Source organism: Macaca fascicularis, chromosome 1, assembly GCF_037993035.2.
Source record: "Macaca fascicularis isolate 582-1 chromosome 1, T2T-MFA8v1.1".
NCBI lineage: Eukaryota > Metazoa > Chordata > Mammalia > Primates > Cercopithecidae > Macaca > Macaca fascicularis.
The window spans coordinates 13256820-13274315 of NC_088375.1; the positions used below are offsets into that span (position 1 = coordinate 13256820).

The 17496-nt window shown below is 40.8% G+C and overlaps 1 protein-coding gene and 1 pseudogene across 10 annotated transcripts in view; both read left to right on the plus strand.

The window, feature by feature from the left end:
* LYST (lysosomal trafficking regulator) overlaps positions 1 to 17496 on the plus strand; it is a 217038-nt gene that overhangs the window by 16354 nt on the left and 183188 nt on the right. For 7 of the 10 annotated variants that reach the window (XM_045391489.3, XM_074040160.1, XM_074040042.1 and 4 more), the window contains exon 1: positions 666 to 761. The exons of the other annotated variants lie outside the window; for them this stretch is intronic. The gene's annotated coding sequence lies outside the window, so the exon portion shown is untranslated. Of the gene's footprint in view, positions 1 to 665; positions 762 to 17496 lie in introns of those variants that run through there. 10 annotated transcript variants of the gene reach the window in all.
* On the plus strand, positions 5715 to 5764 carry LOC123570818 (U5 spliceosomal RNA; annotated as a pseudogene).

The following is a 17496-nucleotide window of genomic DNA, read 5'->3' on the forward strand; positions in this document are numbered from 1 at the left end:
CTATTAGGGCATATGACACTGACAGTGCGCACTGTATACAAACCGTGTTTGAACAGGAGTCGGTTGGAAAATACACCACTGCACTGAATTACTTCTGCAGTGGCTTTGCAAAGCACTTTTTGTTTCTTGAAAGAAGCCGACGGTAACCATTAAAATATAGCTTTTTCCAGGTCCCAGAGGAAGGCTAGTGGTGCCTTGTGGGTAACCCTTTCTCCCTCTCCTGACTCCTTCCCGTTATTTCTTTTATCCTCATCCTCTAGACCTACACAATGCGACAGGTTGACAGTCTGTGTTGAATGGAAGAGGCGGACGCCGCGCTTGTGTTTGGTGCTTCTCCAACGGCGCTCGCTCTCCCCAGGGTCTGACACTGCCCACTACGCAGAGCCCTCGGTGGTAGTGCGGACACCGGGTATAACCCCCCACCGCTGAGAAACCCAGACCCTGCCGCGGTCGCAGCCTTGCGGGTCGTCCCGCCCCTCTGCCTTCCCTATTGGCTCGGCGGTTCCACGCGTCACGCCTGCGACGCCGGCGCTGTCCTCCCAGAGGAGGCGGGGCTTACACGCGCGAGGCCGAGCCAAGAGCGCACGCGCAGACGAGCGGGTCTGGGTCCGGACGAGGGGAGGGAGGGGGTGGTGTTCTCGGTTTCCTGGGTTACCTGAGCGGGCGGGGGTGGGGTGTGCGCGGCGGCGGCAGCAGCGGCGTCGGCTCGGGGTTCTCCTGGACAGGGGGAGTGCGCGGCGGCCGCAGCTGCCACAGAACAGGTAAAGGCCGCCGCCGGGCGCCGACGCTGCCGGCAGAGGGTTCCGGGTCCCGGCCCCTCTGCGTGGCTTGGAGGGGAGGCGGTTTGGGGCTGGTGGCAGTCAGCCTGGGCTGAGGGCCGGGGCCGCCGGGCTGAGGGCGCGAGGGCACTTGGCCTGACGCGCCAGCTCAGGGCGTCCTCTCTGGCTTCTGGGCTCTGGGACTTCTCCTCGCGGCGCCGAGCCGCCTTTGACAGCCGCCGAGCCGGGGGCGGGAGCTCGGCTGGGCCCCTCCGGGCCATTGCAGCGGCTACTGGGCACTAACTTTATTTCGCAGCGCGCGGGGGGCGAGGTCGAGCAGGCTGACGGCACTGTGTTGCTACCTTTATTTTATTTTTTGATCCTGTGCCGCTGCACTACTCAGCCCAGCTGGGCCCGGCTGTCAGGTTGACGATGGGAGTGGACGGTTTCCGCGCCACCACCCAGCCGGTCATTCCCCGCGCTCTTGCACTGCGGTGCTCGCCCACCTGTCACCTCCACCGTGCGCCTCGGTCCGCGCTTTCCTCCTGTCCGCGACACCCTTCGACTGGGCGAGAGCCTCTCTTCCCAGGGGATCCCCTGAGACATCTGCCGTCTGTCTCCGGCATCACCGGAGCCTGACTGAGATGCCCCTTCGCTTCTGATGGGTTAAATAAACTGGGAAATTACCCAAGAAGACCCCGGTGTAAAGCCCAACGAAGGGGTTGCTTAATGGTCCAGGGGATACAGAGGCTTTAAGAAACATTTCCTTAACGCTACTTTTTATCTGGTTAAACAAAACAACAAAACATCCCCGATACGCTCAGTAGACCATACACACCCAGCGACAGCCCTTGTTAATGGGGTTTGTTTGAAGCAGATAGAAAATTTTAAGGGAGTCGAATTCTGTGTTGAATGCGTTCGTGTTGAATTTGGGCCAGTGTTTCCTTGAAGATCAAATGCAGGTTGCATTTTCCTATTGTTTGTTTAACAGATTAATAGGACAAACTGAATTAGACTTTTCTTCCTGATGATTCTTGGCTCTTCTGCGCTATCACTTTAAAATTCCATGCCTACCCTGTGCTAATAAAGATGTTGACTTTAAGCTTTCAATTTATAGATGTAGTTGATTAATATGGGGTATCTGTTTTAAAGAGCTTTGTTAAGTAGCCAACAACTCTTTTTCTGATAGCTCTTTGCTGTCATCCATATTGTTACTACAAAGATTGGAGAATTTGGAGAAGAGAGGGCATAAGGAAAAATGAATTGCTGTAATTTAATTTACATGAAAATACTTCATAAACTATATAATTACATATATGTATTTAGTAAATATTTATTGAGCACCTACTGCGTGTTACTTTTCTAAGAAAATATAAATATCCTCTCCTTCATGGAGCTTGTATTCTAGTGGGGACCTCAGATAATAAACAAATAAAATACGTGCTGTGTCAGATGGTGTTAAGTACTACAGAGAAAAAGCAGGGAAGAGGGAGGACAGGGAACGGGGAGAGGTTGGAATTTTAACTAGAGGCAGTCAGGGAAGGCTTCCTAGAGAAGATGACATTTGAGCCAAGACCAGAAGTAAGTGAGAGGTAATCCATGCACCTCTCTGAGGGAAGGATGTGCTAGCAGAGAGGAAGGCAGAAGGGCTCGCAGAAGCCCTGTGTGCTGGGCATGTTTGAGGACAGCAGAGAGGCTGATTTGGCTGTGGTGGAGAAAGCAAAGAGGAGTAGAAATAAAGTCAAAGAGGTTAGTGTGGTGGGAGATTAGACTGTGTAAGGCCTTGAAGGCCCTTTTAAGGCCTTGAGTTTCTACTCTCAGTGAAAAGGGAGTCAACCCTTTGAGTAAAGAACCTTACCTTTTATTTATTTATTTATTTATTTATTTATTTATTTTGATGTGTTTATTTTATTTTATTTTTTATACTTTATGTTCTAGGGTACATGTGCACAATGTGCAGGTTTGTTACATATGTATACATGTGCCATGTTGGTGTGCTGCACCCATTAACTCGTCATTTACATTAGATATATCTCCTGATGCTATCCCTCCCCACCCCACCTCACAACAGGCCCCAGTGTGTGATGTTCCTCTTCCTGTGTACAAGTGTTCTCATTATTCAGTTCCCACCTATGAGTGAGAACATGCGGTGTTTGGTTTTCTGTTCTTGCAATAGTTTGCTGAGAATGATGGTTTCCAGCTGCATCCATGTCCCTACAAAGGACATGAACTCTTCCTTTTTTATGGCTGCAGAGTATTCCATGGTATACATGTGCCACATTTTCTTAATCCAGTCTGTCATTGATGGACATTTGGGTTGGTTCCAAGTCTTTGCTATTGTGAATAGTGCCACAATAAACATATGTGTGCATGTGTCTTTACAGCAGCATGATTTATAATCCTTTGGGTATATACCCAGTAATGGGATGGCTGGGTCAAATGGTATTTCTAGTTCTAGATCCTTGAGGAATCGCCACACTGTCTTCCACAATGGTTGAACTAGTTTACAGTCCCACCAACAGTGTAAAAGTTCCTATTTCTCCACATCCTCTCCAGCACCTGTTATTTCCTGACTTTTTAATGATCGCCATTCTAACTGGTGTGAGATGGAATCCCATTGTGGTTTTGATATGCATTTCTCTGATGGCTAGTGATGATGAGCATTTTTTCATGTGTCTGTTGGCTGCATAAATGTCTTTTGAGAAGTGTCTGTTCATGTCCTTTGCCCACTTTTTGATGGGGTTGTTTTTTTCTTGTAAATTTGTTGAGTTCTTTGTAGGTTCTGGATATTAGCCCTTTGTCAGATGAGTAGATTGCAAAAATTTTCTCCCATTCTGTAGATTGTTCACTACTGCCCAAGGTAGTTTATAGATTCAATGCCATCCCCATTAAGCTATCAATGACTTTCTTCACAGAATTGGAAAAAACCACTTTAAAGTTCATATGGAACCAAAAAAGAGCCCGCATTGCCGAGACAATCCTAAGCCAAAAGAACAAAGCTGGAGGCATCATGCTACCTGACTTCAAACTATACTATAAGGCTACAGTAACCAAAACAGCATGGTACTGGGACCAAAACAGAGATATAGACCAATGGAACAGAACAGAGCCCTCAGAAATAGTACCACACATCTACAACCATCTGATCTTTGACAAACCTGACAAAAACAAGAAATGGGGAAAGGATTCCCTATTTAATAAATGGTGTTGGGAAAACTGGCTAGTCATAAGTAGAAAGCTGAAGCTGGATCCCTACCTTACACCTTATACAAAAATTAATTCAAGATGGATTAGAGACTTAAATGTTAGACCTAAAACCATAAAAACCCTAGAAGAAAACCTAGGCAATACCATTCAGGAAATAGGCATGGGCAAGGACTTCATGTCTAAAACACCAAAAGCAATGGCAACAAATGCCAAAATTGACAAATGGGATCTAACTAAACTTACCTTTTATTTTATTTTATTTTCGAGACAGGATCTCACTTTGTTTCCCAGGCTGCAGTGCAGTGGCATGATCACAGCCTACTGCAGCCCTGACTTCCCAGGCTCAGGTGATCTCACCTCAGCCTCTGAAGTAACTGGGACTTCAGGCACATATCACCCACTGTGCCCGGCTAATTTTTTCTAAAGATGGGGTTTTGCCATGTTGCCCAGGCTGGTCTCAAACTCCTGAGTTCAAGTGATCCATCCACCTTGGTGTGTCAACATTCTGGGATTATAGGCATGAGCTACTGCACTCGGCCCCAGGCTTGCCTTTTAAAAATGATCATTCTGGTGGCTGGATGGAGAATAGACTTTGTTGTAGGGTAAGGGTTGAGCAGGAGCAGAAGCTGGGATACCAGTCCGGAACTGTTGCCGTAATCCAGGCCAGAGATAATGTAGCTTGGACCAGAGTGGAATTGGTGGAGGTGATGAGAGGTCATTGATTTCAGGGTAAATTGAGGGTAGAGGATAAAAGACTCCAAAATGTAGTTCCGAGCGAGTAGAAAGATGGGGTACTTGTGTACTGGATTAGGTTTATAAGAGGAGTGGGTTTAGTGGGGAGAAGGTTGGGAGTTGGTTAGAAGACAATAAAATTAGACATCCAAGTTTTTAAAGAAAAAAATTATTCAGTGATACTTGTTTAAGAATGGTAAGTAAGACTTTATTCAGGACCATCTCAGTAGATATAGAGACCTCTGCAGAGTGGGTCCCTGCAGTAGGGGAGAGAGACTGGGCTCAACTCCGAATACAGCATGGGAAAATGGGAATTTATAGCCAAAGAGCAGTGTGGGGATCCGTGGATGGAAAATTGCTAAAAGGAAACAACAGGGATAAGGGGGATTCTGGCTAAGCCGACCTAACAGGATTCTTGCTGAAGACAGGCCAGGGTGATCAGACATTACCTGGGGAATGGTGGAGGATGAGGAACCTGATCAGATATTTAGGATGATTAGATATCCAGGATGTTATGCTAAACAGACTTAGCAGGGTTCTTTGCTAATACTGGATTTTGCAGGGAAGTGCATAGATGGGCCTCACAGAAAATTCAAAAGCCTAAGTAAGTTCGGCCAAGCAAAGAATTTTTGTCAGAGCCGAGATTATTAGTAGTAAACGCGCTTTGTTTTGAAGAAACATTTTACATTACCTTGACTATACCAGGGGGTTAAAATTTTCACACATAAACAGCCAACTTTGGTTTCATGATTATTTTCTTCTTAGTTCTTTTGGACCAACTTAGTCATTCTTTTCCCAAGTGTAATTTTATTTTTGTTTGATTGCACTCACATAATGTCTTTGTTAGTTTCAGTTGTAGAGAAAGCCATATAGTCCAGAATTTCAGAGTACCTTTTTGGTCTGTTGCTGTATTTAACTTGAACACCTTCATCTGATTAATCTTTTCCTGAATTATCTTTAGTTGCCGGCTTAAGTTCAATATTTTTTTTTTTTGAGACAGAGTCATTCTCTGGTTTCTCTTCATATTGTATAAATCTTTCACCTTTTACTAAAGATTTCTGTGGAGACAGAGTCCTGCTCTGTCACCTAGGCTGGAGTACAGAGGCGAGATCTTGGCTCACTGCAACCTCCACCTCCCGGGTTCAGCCAATTCTCCTGCCTCAGCTTCCAGAGTAGCTGAGACTACAGGCGTGTGCCACCACGCCCGGCTAATTTTTTGTATTTTTAGTAGAGGTGGGGTTTCATTGTGTTAGCCTGGATGGTCTCAATCTCCTGACTTCGTGATCTGCCCTCCTCGGCCGCCCACTGTGCTGGGATTACAGGCATGAGCCACTGTGCTGGACCAAGTTCAAGATTTTTAAGCCCTAAAATGTTATCAGGTGTGGCTTTACTTGGCCATTTGCAAAATTACAATGGAAATGACTCATTTTTAATACTTTGTAATGTCAAAAGACAAAATTACAACAAATTTAGCTTAAAGATCTTACTTCACTTTTATTTGCATTCTAGAATCAGGCAACACCTCATTCTATAAAATAGAACAAGTGTTCTGATGAGCCGAGCAGAAGTGGTTGGTTTTATGGTAGTCTTACCTTATCTTGAAGGGATGTGTGTGTGTGTGTGTGTGTGTGTGTGTGTGTTTTGAGATGGAGTCTTGCTGTGTTGCCCAGGCCAGAGTGCGGTGGTGTGATCTCAGCTCACTGCAAACTCTGGCTCCCAGGTCAAGCGATTCTCCTGCCTTAGCCTCCCAAGTAGCTGGGACTACAGGTGCCTGCCACCATGCCAGGCTAATTTTTGTAATTTTAGTGGAGATGTGGTTTCACCACGTTGCCCAGGCTGGTCTCAAACTCCTGACCTCAACTCATCTGTCCACCTTGGCCTCCCAAAGTGCTGGGATTACGGGCCTGAGCCACTGCACCCAGCCTTGGGGGGATATGTTCTAAGATCCCCAGTGGAAGCCTGAAATGGTGGATAGTACTGAATCCTATATACACTATAGAGCAGGATGGTATGAGACTTCATCATGCTACTCCGAACAGGGTGCAATTTGAAATTTTGAATTATTTCTGGAATTTTCCATTTAATATTTTCAGACCGCACTTGACCTCAGATAACTGAAACCTTGGAAAATGAATCTGTGGATAAAGGAGTACTACCATATAGACTGAAAAGGGGTGAGGAAAGCAGAAACAGAAAAGAAAAAGCAAATTGGTCATATGTCTAATTAAGGTTAAAGCAGATGGGACTTCCTTATGTCAGTCTTATCAGATCATATCATATCATATCAACTGGCATGTTTGGAATTTAACTACTAACTCCATCTCTCCTGATTGCTTGGAAGGTCAGATAAACAATTTAGTTTTGGCTTGGTGACGTGGAATTTCAGCATGAGTGACTCCATTTTTATTTGATCTGTTGGCCCTAGTGCAGGAGGAGCTCAGTCTAAACCAATGACCTCCTATAAATTTCATTTAACACTGATAAGTTAGTAATATGCAGGGATTAGCCTAATTCTTTTGTTTCAGTAAAGATGGCTTGAAATAAATGGGCCATCACATGTTAAATGGAGATCTTTTAAATCAAATTATATAGTATTTGTAGCAATAGAATTTGCCCCGTAAAACGTGGATTAAAAAGTCTATCAGTCTCCGAAGCCAGGTGCTGTGGCTTGTGCCTATAGTCCCAGTTACTTGGGAGACTGAGGTGGGAGGATCGTTTGAGCCCATTCGAGTCCAGCCTGGGCAACACAGCAACACGTCATCTCTCTTTTTTTTTTTGAGATGGAGTCTCACTCTGTTGCCCAGGCTGGAGTGCAGTGGCCCAATCTCGGCTCACTGCAAGCTCTGCCTCCTGGGTTCACGCCATTCTCCTGCCTCAGCCTCCCGAGTAGCTGGGACTACAGGTGCCCACCACCACGCCTGGCTAATTTTTTGTGTTTTTAGTAGAGATGGGGTTTCACCATGTTAGCCAGGATGATCTCAATCTCCTGACCTTGTGATCCGCCCCTCTTAGCCTCCCGAAGTGCTGGGATTACAGGCGTGAGCCACTGTGCCCGGCCAACATGTCATCTCTAAACAAACAAAACATATGTATGTATATATCAGTCTCCTGGAATTTAAAGTCTGCACTTTAAGAACCAGGAAATAAGCTAATTTTTAAAAATGGATTTTCAACCTAAATATATCTTAAAAATGCGTAAACATCTGTCAGATTAATAGCTAATTATAAACTGATCTTGGAGTCTTTGAGGACACTGTATTGTCTTTGATATTGCTTTCTTTTGCTGCTGCATCTCACCAGTATTTGGCTTTGTACCTCTTAATCCCCTGGCTTTATTTACAGTAATGAGAGAGGTCCGATATGTTTGGAAATGTTGAAGGCTTTCCAGGTGTAACTGCTGAAAAACAAAAGTCTTACCTAATAACATGAAAGATTAATGTTTAAAATTGATCATCTTAATCAAGAAAGGAATCAAATAATTTTCAAAAGGCTAGTCATTTGTTCCATTCAAATATGATTCTTTGAAATTAAAACACAAAATGGATGAGGACACAGGAGAGCTTTTCACTATTTTAACTGAATGGAAGAAATAAATGAACACTAAGGTAGAGTACTACACATATTAGAAATGTTTATAAAACTAATGCCACTCATCTTTAAAAAGCAGTGTTTATGTAACATTACTACTTAGCAATAACAAAGAATGAACTTTAGATCACACAACAACATGGATAAATCTCTAAATAATTACACAGCATGAAAAAAGCCAGACCAAAAAGAAAAAAAAAAAAGTACGTACTGCATTGTTGCATCTATAAAATTCTAGAAAATGCCTATTAATCTATAATGGCAGAAGGCAGATCAGTGCTGGCCTGGAGATCAGGTACAGAGGGAAGGGGCGGGAAAGAGGGAGAACAGTAGAGTACTAGGAATCTTCAGGGGGTACTAGATATGTTTGCTATCTTGATTTGATGATGGTTTCATGGGTGTACACATATGTTGAAACGTATCAAATTATGCACTTTAAATATGTGGTTTGTTACATGTCAGTTATACCTTAGTAAAGTCGTGTTTAGAAGTGGCTTGACCATGAAAAGACATGGAGAAATCTTCAGTGCATATCACTAAGTGAAAAAAGGCAACCTGAAAAGTCTGCATACTTTATGATTATAAGTATATGGCATTCTGGGAAAGGCAAAACTATGGAGACAGTAAAAAGATTAGTGGTGAAGAGAAGGAGGGATGAATAGGCAGAGCACTGAAGATTTTTCGGGCAGTGAAACTATTCTATAGATACCACAGTGGTGGCTACATGTCATTATACATTTGTCGAAACCCATAGAATATACAACATCAAGAGTGAATCCTAATGTAAACTGTGGACTTTGGGTGATAATGACCTGTCAGTGTAGGTTCATTGATTATAACAAATGTACCAGTTTAGGAGTGCTGTCCATAGTTGGGGAGGCTGTACATGTGTGAGAGCAGGGTATACATGGAAACTCTGTACTTCCCACTCTATTTTGCTGTGAACCTAAAACTCTTCTAAAAAATAAAGTCTTTTTTAAAAAAGAGGATAGAAGATTTTTTCCAGAAACCTGAAGAATTGCATATTTTACATTTTAAAATGGGGGGAGAGGAGGGTAAAGTCAAGAAACTGTATATTGAAAATCTTGACACTGATTGATTCCTAGAAAAGCTATAGACCAGCTTGCCAAGTGCTTAGTGATTTGTAATTAGAAAAGAAAGCACTGGTTGCTAAGACCCAGAATTTGTTTAAGAACAAGTCATATTAAGGTAACTTCATGCTTACTTATGCCAAATATATAATAGTATTTTTATGATAATCTTTGTATAGTACTTTATAACTTACAGAGTACATTCCCATTTATTATTTTATTTAACCCTCACAACATCCCTTTCAATTAGTGTAAGATGAGAAAGACCTCAACAGTAATAATCCCAGGAAGGCACAAAGGGGGCAGATGTGAGAGATTTTAGAAAGGCCTCGTGTAGTTATGGATAAAGGAGAGGGAGGAATCAAAGCAGGCTTTAAGGATTCTAGATTGTCTGAGGGTGAATGGTGATGCAGATAATTACTCATAATTTAAGAAATACGGGTGGAGGAGTGGATTTGGAGATGTGAAATCCATCGGTTTTCTTCAATTTGGTGGAATTAGCTGTTTTATTTCCTTTATTGAAACTGAGTCAGATATAAATACATTAAGAAAAAAAAGGCCTGGTGTTCAGGAGAGAAGCCTAAAACCCAATAAAACAATTTTCATTTATTCAGTAAATATATTCTTTCAAATCCTTTCGGTAATGTAGGGAGGTTAGTGGGTGGAGCTTGAGGAAGTAGATGTGATCATTGGAAAGGTTAGTTTGTTTTAAGGATGGAGAAGCCAAGAACACTTTAGTGGATTGAGGGAAACAGACCATTGAAGAGGAAGAAAATTGAAGTCACAAGAGATAGAAGATAATTGATCAAATGTAACCAGAGGAAATGGAAGAGTCAGGTCCAAGAGGACAAATGAAAGAGTTACCCTGAAGAAGAGGAATGATGTATCTTTTTGTTTAAAAACGAAAAGGAAATAGTGGGTAGATATAGATATAAGTTAGTATCCAGGATGGCATCTCTTTTCTCTGTGAAGTAAGATTATCTGCTGAGATTGAGAAGGAAGAACATGGGTTGGAGTATGCTTGAGGGCAAAAGAAAAGTTACTATTGAGATTGGAAAAGGGACTTAACTAGGGGCATGTGACCTCCTTGCTGAATCATGATGAATACCCTTCCAAGGCTTGAAATCACAAATGTACAGAGGCCAACAGGATGGTGAAGCAGTGTTCTCCAGCAGCCTGCCTGCTCCCACTCCCCTTCCCTGTCCCCCATAACAATGCAGAAAACAAATAGACTGAACCTGGACCACTCCCCTTCCCCACCCCCCATAACAATGCAGAAAACAAGGAGACTGAACCTGGTTTGAGATTGGAAGGGAAGATGTAATGGAAAACTTGAGTAGGGGGTAGTGGGAAGTCAAGGAATAGAGAGTGGTAATGAGGCTGCTAATTGAAGGGAATCCTACTTATTAAAGAACAAAGCCAAGCCAAGACAAGGCTGGTAAACGTGGATAATGAAGAGGATGAAGAATCTAAATGAGTAAAGGGCAGGATTAATGGAAATAAAAGAGTACTAGAGATGGAAAAATTGGCACATATGATGTGAGAATTCTCAATTTAAGATTCTGGAGTTAGAACAGTTTCAGGTGATGATAAGGGCCAAAGAATGACCAGTGATGGGTGGATAGCCAAGATTAATAGTGCTAATTATAACAATATTAATAAAAGCTACTATTCATTGAACACTGTGTAGTAGTCACTATACTAAATATTTTCCATAGGTTATTATGCTTCTGTTTCACATATTAGTATCAACATTTTACAGATGAGGAAACTGGGGGTCAGTGAGATTAAATAACTTTTCCCAAGGCACACAGCTAGGAAGTACCTGTGTCTTTCTGAGTCCTTCTAGCTTTGAAGCACTTATGCCTGACTACTAAACCAGGCTAGCCTTCTGCAAAGTAGGGGTCATTGAAGAAGAAAAAGGCAAAGAGCTTTAAGTCCTGTGTGTCGGGATTAATTGTTCTTATGGATAATGAAGTCTTCAGAATATATAGCTCCTGTATGGAAAGGAAGATAGTAATATGACAACATTCCCAGTAAATGGAGATGGCTGACTCAAAGGTCAGTAGGTGACAACTATAAATATAGCTATAATATAATCTTAAAAGTAGATAAAATCAAATAATAATGACTTACAAGTCATCTTGGGAAACTAGGAGAATACTGACTTGTCTTCCTGGCCCCCAATGTGATGCATATGAAAATATTAACCATTCATTTCTTAACCCTCTGTTCTCTCTTGACTTGTGAAATTTTATGTATGTATATGTGTGTGTGTGTATAATTACATGTTTATTTGTGTATATATATTTACATGTGTGTGTGTATATATATATACCTGTGGGCACGTGCACGCGTGTGTGCCGCGCACACACACACACACACCTCTTTTTTGGTTTTCCTCCTACCCCTCTAACCACTCCTTCTGAGTCTCCTTGGCTGGATTCTTCTTTGCCAGCTCCTTCATGTTGGTGAGCCTCTAGATTCTCTCCTCCTCCTCACTTCTCTTCCTTTGTGCTTTCCTTTGATGATCTCATCTATTTCTAAGGTTTCATATACCATCTATATGTTAATGTCTTTTGAATGTTCATCTAGAGATGAATCTAGAACTTTCTTCAAATCCCAAGATCCTTATATAGGAAGATGTACCCAGAAGAAATAGCCCATGATATTTCAGGGCAATATCATGTGACTAGAAAAAAACATCTTAGGCTAGTAATCTCCACTCATGCCCATCTAGTTCAGGGCTCAGTTCACTTATTCTGAACATCCACAACCCATTTCTAAGGTGATAGCTTCTCTGGTTACTTATCACTGGTATGACCAAACATCTTGATTTGCCTAAGATGGGTCTGGTTTATGCTTATTGTTCGAGACCAACCTGGCCAACTTGGTGAAACCCTGTCTCTACTAAAAATACAAAAAATTAGCTAGGTGTGGTGATGCATACCTGTAATCCCAGGTACTGAGGAGGCGGAGGCGCAAGAATCGCTTGAACCTAGGAGGTGGAGGCTGCAGTGAGCCGAGATTGCACCACTGCACTCCAGCCTGGGCAACAAGAGTGAGATTACATCTCAAAAAAAAAAAAAAAAAAAAAAAATCAGTGTATCCTGTGTGACTTGTAAGAGCTGCTTATATCCATTAGCTCACTTTTATCCTACTTTTCATATTTGAGTGTCTAGACTTCATGGCACGTTTACTGTATTATGACTTAGAGTTTGTTCAAGATTAAAATCTTTTGCCATTTCCTGAATTTCTGCTTAATGATGCTTCCAAAGACAGTAATACTGATAATTATTCTTGAAATATTTCTCTATTAGCCTTATTTAAACATTTTGGAGACTGTTTCTAAAGTCATTTGTTCCACATTACTGAAATATATTTATTTTCTCTTCACCTTATTTTTTTAAAAATAGAACCCAGTAAGGCAGTTTTGATAAAACCTGATTATGCACAGTTTAAGGAAACATTCAAGATGTATAATTTTAATCTTAAATTAATCTTGATACTTACTACATTTTCTGAATGTTGTATTCTCATAAAAGTTCACAACCCAAAGAGGTCTTTAGAGATCATCTAGTTTTTGTTTTTTAAATCTCTGTAAGAATAATGGGCATCAGAAAGGTTAAGCACCTTGCCTGAGATCCTAAAGAGAACAAGGCAAAACAGAAAACTGAGAATCTCTTGACTTTTAGTCTACTATTCTTTCTGTTATACTACCAACCTTTTGAAAATTTTAATGTATTTTAAGAAAGTGATCTCATAACCAAAAGATGCCTGTGCATCATAGAAACCCAAAGTGTTTGGTTTTCAGTATGTAATTTGCTTATTTTAACCCTTTAACTTTAACCTTTTTTTCTTCACACAAGTCTACATTTAGACCACAGTGATAGAAATTACCCAGTATTTACTGATAGAAACTACCCAGTGTGGTAGGAAAAAAAATTATGTGGGTGGAATTTGAAATGCCCTTGCTCAGAAAATATTTATATGTATTCCTTTCTTATTTGTGTTCTGTGCCCTGCTCCCCTAACTATCCATCTCCACACATGATTATAGAACAATACATTCAGCCACCGGATCTCAGTTTGAACTTGTGGTTATCTTTCTTGGTGTGAAACGTTTTACAACAGTAAACACATTTTTCTGTAATTGACTGCCTCAATTATTATTTTTCTTTCTTTTGAAGGGAAACTAATTTTTTGTGTGTCTTAAGAATTGTGAAATAAGAGGGAACGTGCTATCTATACATGCAAGGTATATTTAAAGCTTATAAATATCTGTGTTCAGTATGTCTAAAACTTATTTTGCAGAATCTTCTAAAACTTATTTTGCAGAATCTTTAACCTTATGCAAAATATTTATGAAAAAAGTTTATTATTGTAGTACAGCTACATAAATGACTTTCATTATTTTCATTTCACATTTAGGATAAGGCTCCAAGCTGTGGTTTTGGCATTCCTCAGGAGGTGTGGAAAACCATTATGCTTATAATTGATTTTCAAGAACGTTTAAACTGTGTGCTCTAAATTATAATCTTTAACATAGTATGAATAAGCATCTAAAATTTTATTGCTGAAGGTTTTGGTTTTAATATGAAAAATGTTTGGTGAGGTTTTTCGGTGTTTCAGTAGTGCCTTAAATGCTTATTGTGGAATAGAGAAAGGCTTTTGTAAATGTGTCTATTCGTTTCTCACAGCCTTAGCTGTGGGAAGATTTCCTAAAGGTATTTGAATACTAAAATGTTTTCTATCAAAGTTAGTATTAAATGAATTGGTGTTTATTTATTGAACTCATATCTGTGGTACTGCGTTAGATGCTAATATTTTTCTGATCAAATAAGATCTGGTTTCCTTTCTTAAGAAAAGTATAATCTAGTTTTAAAAGAAACAATACAATACAGTGTGATGAGTGATAAGATAGAGGCATGTGGAAAAGTAATTAATTGAGAATTAATGGGAATTTCCATAGCAACATGATAAATTAATTGAGAAAGTGTATACCCTTTGAAGGAAGTCCAGGGTGGTACAACACGTTATGTGTTGGGAGTTTGGAGAGGCTAAATTGTGGCAGGTATTGCGTACTTTGATAATACGCAGTTGGGATCTTCTTCCCTATGAATTGGAGTGACGTTTGTCATTCCAAGGGATATGAGTGACATTTTTAGTGGTTGTATATTTAGATTAGACAAAAAGTAGACCAGACAAGGTGATCAAGTAGGAGGTTGTTAGTATTGCAAGTAAGAGAGGAGTTGAAGGTCTAAGGATGCTTAGGTGTAAGATTAGAAGGGAAGGACCAGATTCAAGGTGATGATGATAATATCAAATAACTATTGATCTTCCTGCAATCTGCAGGCACTGTGCTATGCATTTTACATAAGTTATCTCATTTAATGTTGATATTCACAACAACTGCAGGTACTCTTATGAACTCAGTTGTATAGATGAGAAACTGAAGCTTAGAGGAAGTCAAGTACGCAAGGTCATAGAGCAGCAGATGCAGAGGTGAACCAGTAAGCAGTCAAGTGGGAGAATTGACTAGGCGCTAGATGAAGTGCTGTTCTGGTTTCTCACCTCAGTGACTGGGTAGAGACCATTAACTGAAAGAGGAATGAAGAAGGAAGAGCTGGCTTATTGGAGAGAAAAATCAATGTTTGCTTTGGAGAATAGAAATTTGTATATAGAATACAAAGGGATTGCATGAGTCTGAATCCTGGCTCTGACACTTAGTAACTCTGCGACTTTGAGCAATGACCTAACCTTACTGTGCTTCAGTTTCCAATATGTGTCACCCAGGGGTAATAATTACTTAGGAGATTGTTTGGAGAAGTAAACTAACTACTTACCTAGAATGCTTACAGTAGTGCCTGATGTGTAGTAATAAATCACTGTAGGTGTTAGCCAGGTTATCATCATCATCATGCTATAAAAATCCAAAGGTCTGTTTTGAGGAGGGATGAAGTAGTCAGCGTAAAACATTTAGCACATTCCTTCTAACAGGGATAGAAAGCCGGGGAGATGATTTACCTGGATGAACCTTCATAGTTCCTTTAAATGCTGTCTCTCTCTCTGTAACTACAATGTCGCAGAATTTCCACCCTTTTTTGGTGCTCAGGGCCGAACACAGGTTCTTCCTGAGTTCTATACCTGGTTGCCGAATTTGTTTTTAGGAAAAATGAACTACCTGTTGAAAGGTTTAAGTTTGGTGCATTTTAGTGTGACTTCCTCTGAATTTCTATTAAAATTTTGCCTGGCTGCCCTGTGCCTGAGTTTCCGTTATTTCCTGCCCAGCTTGTCCTGCAACGAGCCAGAGTAACCTCTCCTCCCTAGGTCAGCCCCAGGTTTCAAGGCAGCTGGAATGGCGTGTTAACCAAGATTTCACGGGCTTGGGGAGAGGGGCAGGGAAATAGGGAAATAGGCAGTGTTGTTTCTTGACACCCTGAAATACGGAAAAATAATAGGTACACTTTTCTGGGCCATTGCTTTCTTAGATTTCCATTCTTCCCCCAGAACTGCTGCTCCACTGCTGCTGTACATGTTTTTTTTTTTTTTTTTTTTTTTAGTTTTCTTTACAAAATTCTACATAAATTGGAAATATTTCATTAAACACATTTTTCTACTTTAACTTAGCCTAAATGCATAATACAGAATAAATATAGGAACAGCACAACCATTTATTTCCATATTCACTAGTTAAGGATTATTATATTCCCACATTTTAAATACAGAACATCTAGTTCAGAGCCAACTCTTACCCCTCTGACGCTGAAATTTCTGATGCTGTTTAGAGCTGAAGGTGTTACTTTTTGTTAAAATGTAAATACTTCTTTTCAAGAGGAACAACATTTTTTTTTCCAAGTCATTTACTTTTTGGTATAAATGTACAGTGTAGAAACATGGAAAAAGATAACAAAGCTGTAAAACACCTGGAGAAGTTTGGGGAGGGGCAAGAAGTTTGTGGTGCTTGGAGGCCTGCTTGGGAGTTGGCACTAAGTACAGCTGTAATTAGTCCTGTCCACAGGGAAAACTGTCTAATTACAGTTGTAAGTTGTGCCAGACCTAATCACTAAAATGCTCTGAAAGATAGAATTCTGAAAGATATAGTTTGGTTGTGAGTAGTCTGTCAAAAATTGCATGCAATATTAGGAAAAACATTGGATAGGAATCTGCAGACGTAGCTGTTAAGTCCTCTGACTTTTGGGAAATCTCTTAACCTCTGTCTGCCTTAGTTTATCTGTAAAATTTTGAGGGAGGTGATATGGTCATTAACCCAGAGGTCGTTTAACTCTCTGAATGTTGATTGTAGAATGGATTCTCATTTTAAAATAATTTATTAAATGCGAACTCTGGCAGTTTCCTTTATTGTCAGTCAGCTTGTCACTTACCTCAGTCTTAGTTGAAAAAATTTGTTTTGAGTATGGCAGTTACATCTTACATATGTCTGTGTTCCAGAGGCTCATTTCTAAGATGGTTGTTTAGAATGTTTAGAATGCATAAGATTTGCCCTTACAGACAAAATAAACTACAGTATACCTGAGTGTTGCATTGTGAGACTTCCCCGGGAAAAAGGTCTGGCAAAGTGCTGAGATTACCTCAACAAGTGTAACTGGCTTACTGTTTGCCTTACGTGCTGCTATCCTACTTTTGGAGCCCTTTCCCCAGATCGTTGGAGCTACCACAAATGGCTTGGAGGTACAGGAATCTCTTCTCCCTCCCTGACAGGCAGGGTGCTGGGGGAGAACGGGGCAAAATATATCGCTAGCAATTCAAGTTGGAACTCTGAATTCATTTTCCAATTGAGGTATGAGTTGTTACTAAGATTCTGTAGGGTCTGTAGTTAAAGCCTTAATAGCATTTCCTTCCTGAAGCTGTCCCAATGTTAGTATCTACGAAACTGGAGACCACAATCCTAACTTCCTAAGAATACATGACATCTTAACTTCTAGTCAGATGCTCCTTAATGCACTATTCAGAGAAGCAAGTTCAGTGGTTGTCAAGAAGGGCCTGGGCTCTAAACAACTGCTGTCACTTCTTTTAAAGTTAATAGATTCAGTGAAAGTTGAACATACCCCCAAGTATGGTGAATGAATAGTCAGTAAATATGGGATCATGATTTGTCTT